This window comes from Zootoca vivipara, chromosome 9 (genome assembly GCF_965207765.1).
Source record: "Zootoca vivipara chromosome 9, rZooViv2.hap1.1, whole genome shotgun sequence".
Taxonomy (NCBI): Eukaryota; Metazoa; Chordata; class Lepidosauria; order Squamata; family Lacertidae; genus Zootoca; species Zootoca vivipara.
The window spans coordinates 59,317,087-59,332,150 of record NC_142592.1 but is presented as its reverse complement, the minus strand read 5'-3'; the positions used below and the strand labels follow the sequence as shown (position 1 = coordinate 59,332,150).

Sequence of the window (15,064 nt, the reverse complement as noted above, 5' to 3'; positions counted from 1 at the left end):
CACACACAATCCAGCTAAAGTTAGTCAGGATTAAGTCCTGGTGCTTACAAACGTCTTAAGCGCTATGCAGAAACAAACAAACCAAAGAAAAAATCCACAGGTTGTACACTCAAGAGATATAAGCAAAAAGAGCACGGCAGAGGATGGGGAAATGATACGAAGAATTTACAAAGCATGGCAAAGGGAAAGCAAATCAGTGAGAGGCAGTTGAGTCACACAGCAATGAAGGAAATAATGTCGCCTCGTGCAAACTGTCAAAGCTGAGCTGAGTTTTTACTAAATAATGCCTGCTTGTGCCCACCTTTGCTATACCACATGACAACAACACACACCAAATATATCCAGCCAAATTCAAGACCAACTACGGTATTCTGAGCAGAACTTACTTTTGATATTGTAAACTGATCTAGGACGTACCATTTTGCGAAATGCACGAGCTGAACTGGAGTGGAATAGCTCTCTCACTTCCCATGATTCCCAGAAACTGGTGCTCAGAGGCATCTTGGTAGTTTGGAACATAACCATTCTGGCCTGTAGCCTCATCCTCCATGAATCTGGCACAGAGGGCAAATTATATTCTTGTCTTCTTAACCGATGCAGCACGGAAGACACATCTGAAGACTTCACTAACGCTTTTGGTTTTAAAATGAGAACGGGCCTTTTCTGCAGTGGCTCCCCGTCTGTGGAATGCTCTCCCCAGGAAGGCTCGCCTGCCGTCTTCATAATACACCTTTAAGCGTCAGGCAAAAACGTTCCTCTTTAACCAGGCCTTTGGCTGATTGACATCCAATGCCATTTTAAAATGTGTTGGGGGGGGGAATTATTTGGTTGATTTCATTTTCATTTTTGCTAGGTATTTTGTGTTTTGAGATTAGGATTTTATTTTGTATCCACCCTGAGAACTACAGGTATAGAGTATACAAATTTAATAATTTGTTTCCATCAAAAATTCTGGCATATGCATATATATTATTTGACCTGGGCAGGATGCTTTGCTTTCAGCAAAATTGGACAGTGGATTAGGGAGGTGTAAACCCCCATCTGAGAAATATTGCCCCAGTCCTGCTACTCACCACCTGGCCTAGGGTGGGGGCCTCAAAGGCTCCATACAGGAGCTGCTACTGCTGGGCAGCGAGGGCTCCGTTTTTGTTTTTTGCTTTTTTCGATTGCTGTTATTTTATACCTATGTCATTTTAAACTGTGATATTAATGCTGTATTCTTAGTTTTAGATTTAGATTTATGTGGAAATTGTTTTCCATTTGGTTGTGTATTTTTTGATGTGGTTTATTTATTGTTTATGGCTGTTGTAATTATGTAAATCTTGCCATGTTGTAAGCCGCCTTGAGCATTGTTTTTAAGTGTGGAAAGGCAGCATACAAATAAAATGATGGTGGTGGTTGTGTATTGATTCAAAGGATTTTATATCTGTATTACTATTGTCTGTATTTGCATTAGGGTAAAGTAACTGCCTTTTGGTTCCAGAAGGTACAGCTACTATTGGTTCATTTAAGCTGCTGTATTTGGATCCTCTCTCTTATTGGTTTCCTCCAAAAGGAAGCACTGTGATTGCCTGATATTGTTCCCTCCAAAATGTATCCCTTTCTAGCTAGTCCCCTGTCCCTATAAATGAAGCTTTCCTCTCCTCAGAGCTCAATCTTGTTTGCTTTAATAAAGAAGTGTTACTAGAAAACTGTCTCCAGCATATTATGTAAAGAGAAAACTGTTTCCCCAACAGATGCAGTGTTTGGATTATGATTTCATGACGGCCTGCCGTGGTTTCGTTAGCATCTGTGTGCAAGTACTGATAGTTCAGAAGGAGTGCTTCACTCCTCATGACCCTGCAAGACATCATCCTATCTACCAAACACACACCATTCGGAGGAGGAGGAACCCCGCCTAAGTTTGCATTTACGCATTTCCGAGATCACTGTGGTTTCCACCGCAGGAAGCCAACGACGTACAACGCTTATGCAAAACCACCAGTATTAAGTCACTTTAGGTCAAGTAGCTTAACTGCTATCAGGGAAGAAACACTGGAGGAAGTTCCACTGCTGGGCCACAGCTTGCAAGCTATACAACTGGGAAAAGGCTCTCGAGTTCTTGAATTTATGCAATACCTTGATGTGTACACTGATGCAAACATTTGTGATCAAGTGGGCTTTATCAAGCCATGGGTATAAGCAATGGGCAAGTTGGTCAATCTTGGTTTCTCTCAATTGCTCATTTTCCCAGTTTTAAATTCAGTTCTCTACATCCGTTTGTGATTTTTTTAAAAAAAAACCCTCACAAAAATCATATTTTTGGGGTGAATTTCTCCTAATTGTACACATTTCTTCATGCAATTTTGCCTGACATACACACTTTTGCAAACTAATTTCTGAATGTTATTTTCAGGTATACATTTTAACGCACATTTCGCCCTTGTATATGCATTTTTAAACACCTTCCTTGGCCTCAGAACTGCACTGGAAAATTTGGGGAAGGGTGAATTTTGAAGGATGGCTGCATCGCAGTCTGCATATTGCTTGGACCGTGCAATCTAGGTAAGTCTGCCTTTAAATGCAAATTGAATTGAATCTCCCCTTCCCCCCCCCCACCAGATTGGCTATTTATTGAGCAGTCATGCTGACATGTTTGCAGAAAACATGCATGGAGGTTATACAGTGTGGCCAGTTTACTGAGCATTCATCCTGATACGTGCACATGGGGGTTATGCGACATTGCCAGCTAGTGTTTGCTATTTTGCAATGAAAATTCTCACTGCTTTTCTTACAGGATAATGTAAGGGAGCGGAGTTACAGAGAACAGCCCCCCATCCTAAAGTCCAGCTCCTCAACCAGTCAGAGCTCCAGCAGCGGGTCCAGTGAAGAGCAGGAGGAAGTGAGCAAGTCTGTACAAGGCTCTGGCAGCATCCAAGAGCTATGACTGCAGCCTAGAGCTCCTATACAGGAAATGGGCAGCGGCGGAGCATCGGACAGGCACCCATTTTCCCCAATGCCTGATTTGAGGTGTGCCAGCTCCCATAAGAGCAAGGGGCGGCGCTTTGGGGTCCCCAAACTACTTTGCTGGATGTGTAGCTGAAAAGCGCCATTGCGAGATTCTGATGAAGACTGAACAGTCATGTTTCTCTTATCTCTTGCACTGTAAATAAGTATGCGCCAATAAAAGCCTTAAAGACACGACAGTGTGGAGCATCGTTACTCGAGGGTAGCCGCCAGCATTCCTGACAGATAATGACCCCCCCCCAAAAATAGGGCGTACGCGATAGCAACCAAATTTTGTGCGAATAATCAGTCTGTCTAGAAGCACCCTTAAAGGTAAAGGAACCCCTGACCATTAGGTCCAGTCGTGACCGACTCTGGGGTTGCACGCTCATCTCGCATTATTGGCCGAGGGAGCCGGCGTACAGCTTCCAGGTCATGTGGCCAGCATGACAAAGCCGCTTCTGGCAAACCAGAGCAGCACATGGAAACGCCGTTTACCTTCCCGCTGTAGCGGTTCCTATTTATCTACTTGCATTTTTGATGTGCTTTCGAACTGCTAGGTTGGCAGGAGCAGGGACCAAGCAACGGGAGCTCACCCTGTCACAGGGATCAGCAAGCCTTCTGATCAGCAAGCCCTAGGCTCAGTGGTTTAACCCACAGCGCCACCTAGGTCCCTTGGAAGCACCCTTAGACGCCCTTTTTTATGCCACTTGGAGATCAGCCCAGATCCAATGCAAAATGCAAAGCAAGTGCAAATGTCAACAGCCATGCTCCTTTTTCCAATTCAGAACGTTGAATATTGGTAATGAAACAAGCGCCTGCTTCCTTCCGATAGGTATGAAAGGCATTGCATGGATGGCTCTTTGCACAGTGGCAAAGCTGGAGGTGTCAGATATTGAATCTGGGACCTCTTGCATGAAAAGCATGTGTTCTTGCCACTATGCAACTTCACTCCCAAAATACATCAACCATCTTCTTCTCAGAAGATGAAATCGGTTCGTGGCAATCCTGGTGAGAGAATTTGGTTTCTCTTCTCCAGCAGGTGTTTCTTCACAGTCCACCACAGTGCAGGGTCTGACACAGGACATTTGCAATGCAAAATGCGTACGGGTGTTACTAAAAAAAAGAGATGTATTTTCTGCAAAAGAAGAACAGGAAGAAGGAACCATCCTCGTGCTCCAGACTTTGGCTTGCATTCAGTGTTAATCCTATGCAGCGTAGACCCACAGAAGTGAAAGCGCATGAACTCAGGTTCACCAACTTCAGTGGGTCTAATCGGAAGATAAATTAGTTGGAGACAACCCAATCCACACAAAATGAAGGAAATGGTATAGCTGAGAGGGGGGGGGGAGGGAGAAGGCAGCACAGGAACATTTCTGGAGAAGAAATTCACAACTTTCCAGCATAGGCATTATTTTTCTTCCTCCGACTCTCCTCTGGTGCAGAGTGGGAGGGGCAGGCGGGCAGGGAGAGAAAAGAGTCAAGAGGCGTTTGCAATGTGTCAAAGGACGCCAAGGTTACGCCGAGTGCTTCTGGCTGCCGCCGATGCACCTGTGAATATATAAGCCTGAACACATCCTCTGAGCCTTTTGTGCAGGCTTGGCTCACAAGCCAGGAGCGAGGTTTTGAAGAACGGCACATCCACATTTTTCTCCTCGCTACGTCACCCGCAAGCAAACTCTCGCAGGGCAAAAGGAGGTTGAATGATGCAAGCTCAGCTCTGCAAGAGGAAGATCCTGTTTCTCTTGGAGCTTCCAAGGCCAATATTTCCAGGCCAATAAGGAGAAAGCAGGGAAGGAGAAATGCAAGTATGAATTACAGCTGCGCTCAGCCAGCCATTCTCACTATCCAATCATCTGGTGAACTTCCTGAGTCCTGACTGACTGGTTTGGAGGCATTACAATCGGCTTTTCATCTCCTACTTGACACCCAACAGACATTTGAGCCCCAGAAGGGATTCAGAAAATTTATGCTCAGGACTCACATTTCCAGGAGTGTCGGGTTCCAAAGTCTGTCCCGGGATCTTCCCATAGCTCCTTCGTCCACAGCACCAGGGACTTGGGGAGAGTTCAATCTCTTCTCCGCCCTTTCCTCCTGCGTCTGTTGACGCAAATGCCTTTGAGTGAGTGTGTCTTATCAGGCCACAGATACTCAAAGGGTGCTTCCAGATCAGCTCTCGACTGAGGATCCCCTTTGGCTGAAGGGCTGTGATTCAGTGATAAGGTTCAATCCCCAACATTTCCTGGGAGAACCGCCTAGAACCGTGGACAGCTGCTGGCAGACAGTTAAGACAACACTGGATTAATGGTCTGATTCTCCGTAAAGCAGCTCTCTTGCGATCCTACGCTTCCTAGCCGTATCAGCTCCAACACAATTTGTTTCCACTACTGTTTATTTCACTATATTTTCTGCCTGGGGCTCCTTTTTCATCTTGCCACTGGCTTATTCATTCACTTATTTACACTGAATTTCATCTGAGGGTCGCAGGGCGGTTTACAACATAAGAACACAAAAATGCGTAACGCAGTAACAACAACAACAACAAACACCACACACACATTTCCAATCTGCATGCATTCGTGGAGCAAGCAGTAGAACAAACAGGGTTTGCCAATTGCAAGAACTACAGAAAATTAACCCCATAGCAAATATAGGCAGATGGGACTATGGGGTCATGAGCCCCGTGGAAATATATTGGTGGGAGGGGTGAGATGAGGAGAATGAATAGAAAAGAGATCAGGAGTTGGAGGAGTCAGGCCCAGGGGAGGGGCCCTGTGAGATGGCAGACAGGGAGCAGAACCCCTCGGAAGAAGGGCCGAAAAAAATATTCTCAGCCCTTCTTGCTGAGATGTGCTTTCGAACTGCTAAGTTGGCAGGAGCTGGGACAGAGCAACGGGAGCTCACCCCGTCACGGGGATTTGAACCACCGACCTTCTGATCAGCAAGCCCAAGAGGCTCAGTGGTTTAGACCACAGTGCCACCCGCGTCCACAACAGGGAATAGGTTCTCCATGTGGGATGAGAAGAGGATGAAGGAGCCCTCTTTGTGTAAGAATGGGGGAAGTAAGAAACATTTACACAGCTCCACTAAGAACTGCCCCAGATGCAAAAAAAACCACATTTCTTTCCAGTGTTATTTTTCTAGAAAAAGAGGCGCCAGAACTCACCATGAACGCCTTCCTTGCTCTCTTATAATGGCAATAGTGTCCACCTGAGAGGTGCCAAAACTGAGTTCCAGCAAGTTCTAGCTGAAAAAAAAGCCCAGTCTCTCTCTCTCATATGGGTCTCTACAGCCACAGCAGGCGCTGCAACCTTCTAACAGTTTGACTTCATCCACAAAGGTGCAGTCTTCCACTGTCTCCTGAGACAGACGGATGCCAATAACCAACCCACCTTTCCTCCAAGGAGTATAAGATGGCGTACCATGGTTCTCTTCCCCACCCCCGTTTTACCCTCAAAACAACCCTGTGAGGAGGTAGGCTGTGAGACAGTCACTGACCCAAGGCCATCCAGGAAACTTCACGGCAGAAGAACTGAACCCTGAAATCCCAAGTCCTCGTCCGACACCCTAACCACTAAGCCAAACTGGATATTCCTAGTCTCACTGCCTCCTGAGAAGGTGATTCTCCTGGGAGTTGTGGCAACCGCTAAGGCACCTACAGGAGTTGAAGTGGTTAAAGACATAACTGTGAGGTAAAACAGAAGCAGGTGCCAGGGATGGATAGGCCTGAGGTCTTCTTCTGGATGGGAGTTCTCAGCAAAATTCAATAATGTTGAGTCTCTGGCGTAAGGAATTCGGAACCGATAATCTGGAACAGTCCTCTGAACAAGATTGGGAGGGGACAGTGGGCTTCTTGAGTTTTGCTGGTCTTATTAACACAAAAACAGATAACCAGACAGCTTGATTCATGTACGGTTCTTCCTCAGCAGTAGCAGCTGCTGAAGGGATTTTTTTTTCAAGTGCCCTGCGTGCCCATACTTGGCTAGCTCGTAGCCACTGCAAATGAACACAAGAACAAACAGAAGTAAAATATAAGGACAAAGGAGTCACGTGGCTTATACCAAGAGCAATATAAGCACAGACGGCTTGGATTTTTCCCCACTAAAACAGAGCTCTTTTGCAAAGGTATTTATTTCAAACAGCAGCAGCAGCACATATTCTGTGCGTGTGTTTGCGTTTAATAAGAAATGCGACTCGCCAGTAATTGCATATCCAGAAGCTACACAGTAAAGAAACATTTAATATGGCAGGTCTCAGAAGGCTCACTTTTTCTCTCTTTTCTTTTGCAAAAGCATTCAATCATGTGCCTAGTAATTAAAGTAATCCAGAATTACAGTTCTGTCACATTTTCGAAAAAGAATACTTCTCACAGAACGGAGGAACCTGCCAAAATCGCAGATGTCGCTTTTCAATTCCAGTGGCTGCCTGCAGTGATCTGAAAATCAAATGTGCTCTGATGCTTCCTGGACCTGTACTGTACTGAGAAAAGACTTGTTCACATGGTTGTTTTAATAATAATAAAAAGCACACACACAAAGAGCAAAATGCCACCTAGCAAACCATTGAGTTGCAGCCCTCTCCAACATAAATTGAGAACACCTTCTTGATAATAGCATCTGCATGCATCTATTAATTCAATCAATACTATGAGGAAACCATGGTTAGCAGACTCATGGCCAAATAAACCATGGCTAGCAGGTACATCAACCAACCCTCCAAATCATGGTTAGCAGGTACAGGAACAAAGGACAATCTCTCTCTCTCCCTCCTCGTGTTTGGCATTTCTCTCCGTAACACATTGGCGCTCCCCATAGCTTGCCACAGTCGAGGCTTGTACACTGAACCAGAATAACAAAATTCTGATTCGGAGGGAAAAGTGCTAAGTAAAGTCCAGCCATTTGGACACCACAGCTTTGGGACCCTTGGACTAAGCGCACTTTCTGAGATATTTGGGGTGCTCATTGCTGGGATGAAAACAGCCGCTTAATTTTATGAACCTCACTAAAGTGCAATGTGATGGTGAGGGTTATTGCATGGCTGGAAAGATAATCGATTTAGCAATTCAGGCACCCACTCCCACCCCCACCCCATCTCTCCAGCCCCACAGGGGTGGGGAGAAAAGCCATTGTTAAGAAATCTTGAGTCGGTACAGTAAAAGCTTGCCTTTGAAGGGTGGTTTTGCTAAGCTCACAACACATAGATGGACTCAGCAGCCGTGCTCCTTTGCTCTAAATGACCCGCCACCGAGAATCAGCCAGTGGTCCCACGCTGCAGAAATAATTACAAACACAGCTTTTTTTATTCTTCCATGAAGATGTGCAGGCTGGCGGCTCCAATTCTGGTTTCTGCTTCTCTGTCTCCTTTTTTAATTTCCCCTTTGGTCACAGTAACTAATTGCGATCTAACTTCAAAGTTAGCAGGGGAAGTTTAATAAGGTGATTTTAGTGACCCAACAGAACTCTGTTTTGCGCACCCAAGAGGATGTATCATGAATATATTTATTTCAACTCTTCCACAGTCCACAAAACATTATGCAGCACAAGCACCTCCTCGCTCTTTAGCTCCAGAGGGTCCATACACCAAACCTTTAATAACAAGTCCAAATTCAATCGTTACTTGCCCTCACAGAGAGGAAACACCCTTTAAAAAATCCCCTGATCTTCAAGGTCATTCATCATGGTTTAGTAGCTTCTAATGCAGCATGAAAGGGACGCAGGTGGCACTGTGGTCTAAACCACTGAGCCTCTTGGGTTTGCCGATCAGAAGGTTGGCGGTTTGAATCCCCGTGACAGGGTGAGCTCCTGTTGCTCTGTCCCAGCTCCTGCCTACCTAGCAGTTCGAAAACACGCCCAAAAGTGCAAGTAAATAGGTACCACTCCGGCAGGAAGGTAAACGGCGTTTCCGGGCGCTGCTCTGGTTCACCAGAAGCGGCTTAGTCATGCTGGCCACATGACCCGGAAAAACTGTCTGCGGACAAACGCTGGCTCCCTTGGCCTGTAAAGCGCCGCAACCCCAGAGTCATCTGCAACTGGACTTAACTGTCTGGGGCTCCTTTACCTTTACCTTTTTTTAATGTGGCGTGACCCACCAGACCGAACACAGCCCTTGCTGTTCAGATTCAACATGTGGTTCCTGAACTCTGCAGAACTCCACTTTGCAGTCTGCCTAGGACACTCAAAGGAGAGAAGCTGAGAATACGCAAGGCTCCACTTCCAGGCTTGCGGGTTGCGCTCAGATGAAGTGTCCAAGCATGGATCAGGTTGCAAGTGCACCACTTTCCACCTCCATCCTACTATCGCTTGAGAGGGACATAGGAAGGTGCCTTGTTCTCCGCCAAATCACTGGTCTATCCGTCTCAGTCCTGTCTACAATAGGAGTGAGGAATCTGGAGCTCCCCAGATATTCCTGAACTGCAACTTGCACCATCCCTGGTCATGCCGGTTTGGGGGTCCCCCTTCCAGCTCTACAATTCTATGATTCTAACAGAGGTCACTATGCAACTACCGTAAGTGTCCTGTCACACTCCGGCTGCAGATGCGTCGGGATAAAAAAGACCTTCAAAGAACAAAACTTAAGAACCCTGAATGACATCAGTAGTCCAAGGGGGGAGAAGTGGTGGTTGAGGGCTTCTCCAGACTTCACAAAAAATGCAAATAATACAAGAAAATTTTGGGTTCATTGGAACTCCATAAAGAGACCGGGTAGTAGAATACTGTGCAGTATTAACACAGTCCTGAATTGACTATCAGGCTCTTAAATTCACAGCATTTGGCTGTACGCATTGATCGTCACTTCTGAAGCTGCAAACTTTCGCAGCTATTATAAAGCACTCTGCAACGATTAGCTGCCCGTGTAATTTAATACCGATTTTCTACAATGAAACATCCCCTTCAGTAATAACAGACTCCTTTGTTCTAACGGCTTCCTCCTTTGTTATGACGAGGAAACAACTTCTTCAGTTGTGTGTGCGTGCGTTTCTTAAGCACAACACAGCCAGAATGCAAAATGAGGGGCTGGCTTTTGCACCTGCAGTCTTCACAACTTACATGCATTGGGCATGACACATCTACATAGCTGCCAAGTCTCCCGTTTTCCCCGGGAAATCCCCATTTTTCCAGCTGCTCCTAGCTGAAAAAACGGATTTTTTTGGTTTTTTCCCGTTTATTCTGGCGCGGTGGCCATTTTGGAACTGGGCGGAGCATGCTCAGAAGCGACTTTTGATGCTGCTCTGCCCAGTTCCAAAATGGCTGCAGTGCGACTTCTGGCGCGGTGGCCATTTTGGAACTGGGCAAAGCAGCATCAAAAGTCACGTCCGAGCATGCTCCGCCCAGTTCCAAAATGGCGGCAGCGCTACTTCCGGTCTGCTATTTCCGCCCGGTCCCTTATTTCTCTGACAGCAACTTGGCAGGTATGCATCTACCATAAGAGACAGAATGTCTGGATCACATCAAGCACCGTTTTTGCTGCCATTGGACAAAACGAGGTAACTGCCTTAGGCAGCAGATGATAGGGGAGGGGCGTCAGTCCCCTGAATGTTCCTTTGAAGGTATGGGACCATTTGCCACTTATGGAGGACAGAACCATGCCCTGTTGGTGCAGTCCATGTTTTGTATCAGCAGTACAGAATCTCATATTCAATCCCCAGTATCTCCCAGGTAGGGCTTGGAGGGAAGCCTGGTTGAAACCCTGGAAAGCTGCTGCCAGCCAGTGCTGGCAATTCTGAGCTAGATTATTATTATTATTATTATTATTATTATTATTATTATTAATACCCCACCCTCCCCAGTCGAAACCGGGCTCAGGGCGGCTGACACCAGTAAAATTACAACAAGACATAAAGAAAGAAAAACAATTAGTTAAAATACAGGTTAAAATACAATTTACGTTTAAAATTTTAAATGCAGGCTCCTTTTTAAAAAGGCCCAATTCAAAAACCATAAAGGAAGAAATGGACCAAAAGTCTGATTCTGCTGCATAAAGGAGGAAATGGACCAAAAGTCTGATTCTGCTGCATAAGGCAGCTTCCTAGGCTCCTGGAAACGCTGGGGTGGGGTGCGGGGCATTTCAACTTGCAAGGCTTCCTGCCTGCTCAAAAGTAACAACACATACCTTGCAACATTTCTCCAATGAAAATAGGGACGTCCTATTGCTGATGTTGGGAAAGATTGAGGGCACTAGGAGAAGGGGACGACAGAGGACAAGATGGTTGGACAGTGTTCTCGAAGCTACGAACATGAGTTTGACCAAACTGCGGGAGGCAGTGCAAGACAGGAGTGCCTGGCGTGCTATGGTCCATGGGGTCACGAAGAGTCGGACACGACTAAACGACTAAAACAACAACAATTGCATCATTATCATTATTATTTTATTTATACTTCACCCATCTGACTGGGTTGCCCCAGCCACTCAGGGCAGCTTCCAACCTATATAAAAGCACAATAAAACATTAAACTTTTTTTAAAAAAAAACTTCTTTACAAGGCTGCCTTCAGATGTCTTCTCAAGGTTGTACAGTTACTTATCTCCTTGGCTCAGGGGCCACATAACTCCATACCTTCTGTTATGTACTAAGCTTGGATGAAGTCACTACAGGACTCCGAGTATATTACACCTTCCAACGTTTCTCTGATGAAAACTGGGACGTCCGACCGAAAAGTGGGATCAAAAGTGGGATGGCTTCTGTAAATCCAGGTCCAGGGACACTTAGAGGGTCTGACAACAAGCCGATCAAGCCCATTTTAGGGAATAAGCTAGGAGGTTTCTTTAAAAAAAAAAAACAAGCCTCAAGCTGGTATTCCCAGCGGAAGAGAGATGCCCGTTCATTTTAATTTCCAACCTGAGCCATCCCTGATGCTCAAGATGATTAATACAATGTCAAGACACCATAAAACCTGTAACGGGTATTTCTTTATTTATTGGCAAGGTACCTGCTCATTAAAAAATGCTCAGATGAATCACAGGCATGTGAGTTCACTGTCCCGGGGAAATTAAATAAATGTGGGGTTCTCCCAAATCTTACACCCTGTTTACCTCTGCCGCTAGTGGGCATTTGAAGTGCCTTTCCCTGCAGTGTCTTCCGCACTACCAGAGTGTGCTTGAATTAGGCCTAATCCAAAAGTCCTCCTAAGAGAACTTGCATTTGTTGCATCCTCGAACTATCTAAAAGTTCTCGAGAACTTTTGAATCATTTCAACAAATGCCAGTTTGGTCCTTCCGGCTTACCTTATTTAGTCACACCCATTCCTGTTTCTCCTGTCTCAATGCAGAAACGGGGCTCCTGGAAACATAGGAAGCTTCAGACTACTGGTCCATCTCGCCCAGTGGTGCCTGCACTGACTGGCAGCAGCTCTCCAGGTTTTCAGACAGGTTCTCTCCCAGCCCTACCTGGACCTACCAGGGATGGAACCTAGGGGCTTTGGCATGCAAAGGAGATGCTCAGCCACTTTCTCCTCCTCCTCCAGCCTCTAAGAAACACGACATCATGACGCAGAACAATGGCACAGCCTGCTACGAAATGCTCAGAAGTGGGAGGGGCCTGTGGAATAAATGGCAACTCCAGTCACCAATGGTTGGCCATTTGTTCTCCTTGACAGGAAGGGAGCAAGGTGGGAGATTTTGCCTCGGCAATTATAAGCTTCTTTGGCAATGACTCCCAGTCCCAGCTTGCTCTGAATCCTGATCTCTGACTTCCCAGTCAGACCTCCAGCTCTCAGTACCCACGAAGGTTTTCTATGGCACAGATGAAAACACGCCTGGATAACTCACTTGGTTAGAGCGTGGTGCTGCTAACGGCAAGGTTGCAGGTTCAATCCTTGCATATTGCTAATGTAAAGAGAAGGAGGCTACCTTTTACCATATGTGGTGGACATGTACATTGGTAAAGGCTTTCTGGGAAATGATATATAATGAACTAAAGAAAATGTTTAAAAATACATACCAGAATCCTTTTTACTAGGTATAATAGGTGAAGAGTTACCAAGAGAAGAGAAAAGACTTTTCATGTACGCAACAACGGCAGCGAGAATGCTACTAGCCCAGAGATGGAAGGAAGGAGAAGTACCAACAAAAGAAGAATGGCAGATGAAACTGATGGAGTATGCAGAGATGGCGAAACTGATGGGGAAGGTCAGAAACCAGGAGGATCAAGTATTTTCTAAAGACTGGAGTAAATTTGTAATTTATTCAAAAGGCCACTGCAAACAGTTAAAATATTTGGCAGGGATGTAATGACTCTTGCAATGTGGAATTATTTATAATTATGGTTATTTAACAGATGGATAATGGTAAAAGTTGCAGCAATTTTAATCTTAAACATGGAGCCCATGAAGGGAGGGGAGGGGGGTCCGGTGGTTCAAAATAACCTTGTACTTTAATGTTTGAAATGGTTATTTTAAAATGCACAAACTAAAACATAATATAATAATAATAAAAATAATAATAAAAATAAAAATAATAAAAATAAAAAGAATTGTGTTTTTTAAAAATCCCTGCATAGTCCTGCACCGCAGGGGGTTGGACTAGATCAGGCGTCGGCAAACTTTTTCAGGTCCACTGTCCCTCAGACCTTGGGGGGGTGGTGGACTATTTTGGGGGGGGGATGAACCCACCCAGAGATGCATTTTAAATAAAAGGACACATTCTACTCATGTAAAAACACGCTGATTCCTGGACCGTCCGCGGGCCGGATTGAGGCGATTGGGCTGTATCCGGACCCCGGGCCTTTGTTTGCCTACCCATGGGCTAGGCCTAACCAAACTCCCCTTTCTCTTCCACTGCACTCCCCAACCTCTTTCAATAAACCCTGCCGCAGCCTCCCCGCAACAGTTAAGCATGCAAAATATGTCACCTGAATTCACCTGTTGTTGCGGTGCATAAGCAATCCTGGTTCTTTGCAATCAAATGACTCTGGAGCACTCCCTGCCCATCCGGGGGCAAGAAAATTTCTGCTCCCTTTGAAGAGAGGCTGTGGTGTTCCGACACAAACTCTGAAAGGGTCTTGTAAACTGTGAATGACCTGACATAGCATCTTGCATTGTAGCTCCTAGGTATGTTGCTAGGGTGAGCTAAGGACAGGGTTTAAGCCTCTGCTCTGAATTTACTCACTTTTGTCAGCTGACGTCAGCCCTTGATAGCTATTATTTCCACAGAAGCGGGAGTCTCTCGGCAAGAAAGAAAAAGGAGAGTGGCGCTCTTATTCCTTCAAAGCCTCCACCAGTAATTCCAAAATGGCCTGCTTAGGGGCATGCTGGTGTGCCAAGAGAGAACTAGCAGCATTTGTTGATAAGTATATTTATTAAGTAATTTAAAGCCCAAAATACCAGCCACATTGGAGGTTCCAGCCATCTCTGTATGTTTATCTGGCCCAGTCTCCTTCCAATCAGCTGTGGGTAATTCTGCCCAATCGGTATCAACTGACTACTTGAATGACTGCTCCCAATCTGCCCAATGGAGAGGTGGCACAGAATCCCCCACCCTCTGAAGAGGTTGCCTGTTGCATCCCTGAATGAGTCAGGGAAGGCTAATCAGAAAGAAACATGACTCATAGAGAAACACATGGTGGCTGGGACAGAGCAGAGTTCTTATTGTTATACACCTAGAAGTAAGGGTTTCTTGTTTTGTTTTGTGTGTTGTGTTGTGTTGTGTTTTTAAATGGGTCCAGTTCTAATTCAGGAGAGGGTGTGAAATGTCTCAACATAGGTTCAGAGAATGCTGACTTTCTGAGTGCATGCACTTTCCTGTTCTCGGGGAAAACAAATGGTCCCAAGAATAAATCAATAATGTGCAGGTAGAAAATGGCTATTTAAAAAATAAAATAAAAAAACTTTGCTTCAATCTCAGATATGTTACGTGAGTTAAGGGCCAATTTTTAAAACAGTGGTGTAAGGGGGGGGGATCCAGTTTCTGATACTTGCAAAATTTATTCAAGGGACAGCATTTCTTTTTTAAAAAAAGAAGAAGAAAACCTCTGGCGTGACACGAAACTTCAAAGCCCCAGCTAATCACACAATGTTTGCAGAACATACCATGTTTGCTAACTTTTGGGGGGGGGGAATAAAAAGGTGAAGTCACTGGAATGATTT

At 45.4% G+C, this 15,064-nt stretch overlaps 1 protein-coding gene across 4 annotated transcripts in view; it reads right to left on the bottom strand.

Moving 5' to 3' along the window:
- PDE3A (phosphodiesterase 3A) overlaps positions 1-15,064 on the bottom strand; it is a 263,891-nt gene that overhangs the window by 129,119 nt on the left and 119,708 nt on the right. Inside the window, exon 1 of one of the 4 annotated variants that reach the window (XM_035127085.3) lies at positions 4,970-5,110. The exons of the other annotated variants lie outside the window; for them this stretch is intronic. The gene's annotated coding sequence lies outside the window, so the exon portion shown is untranslated. Of the gene's footprint in view, positions 1-4,969; positions 5,111-15,064 lie in introns of those variants that run through there. 4 annotated transcript variants of the gene reach the window in all.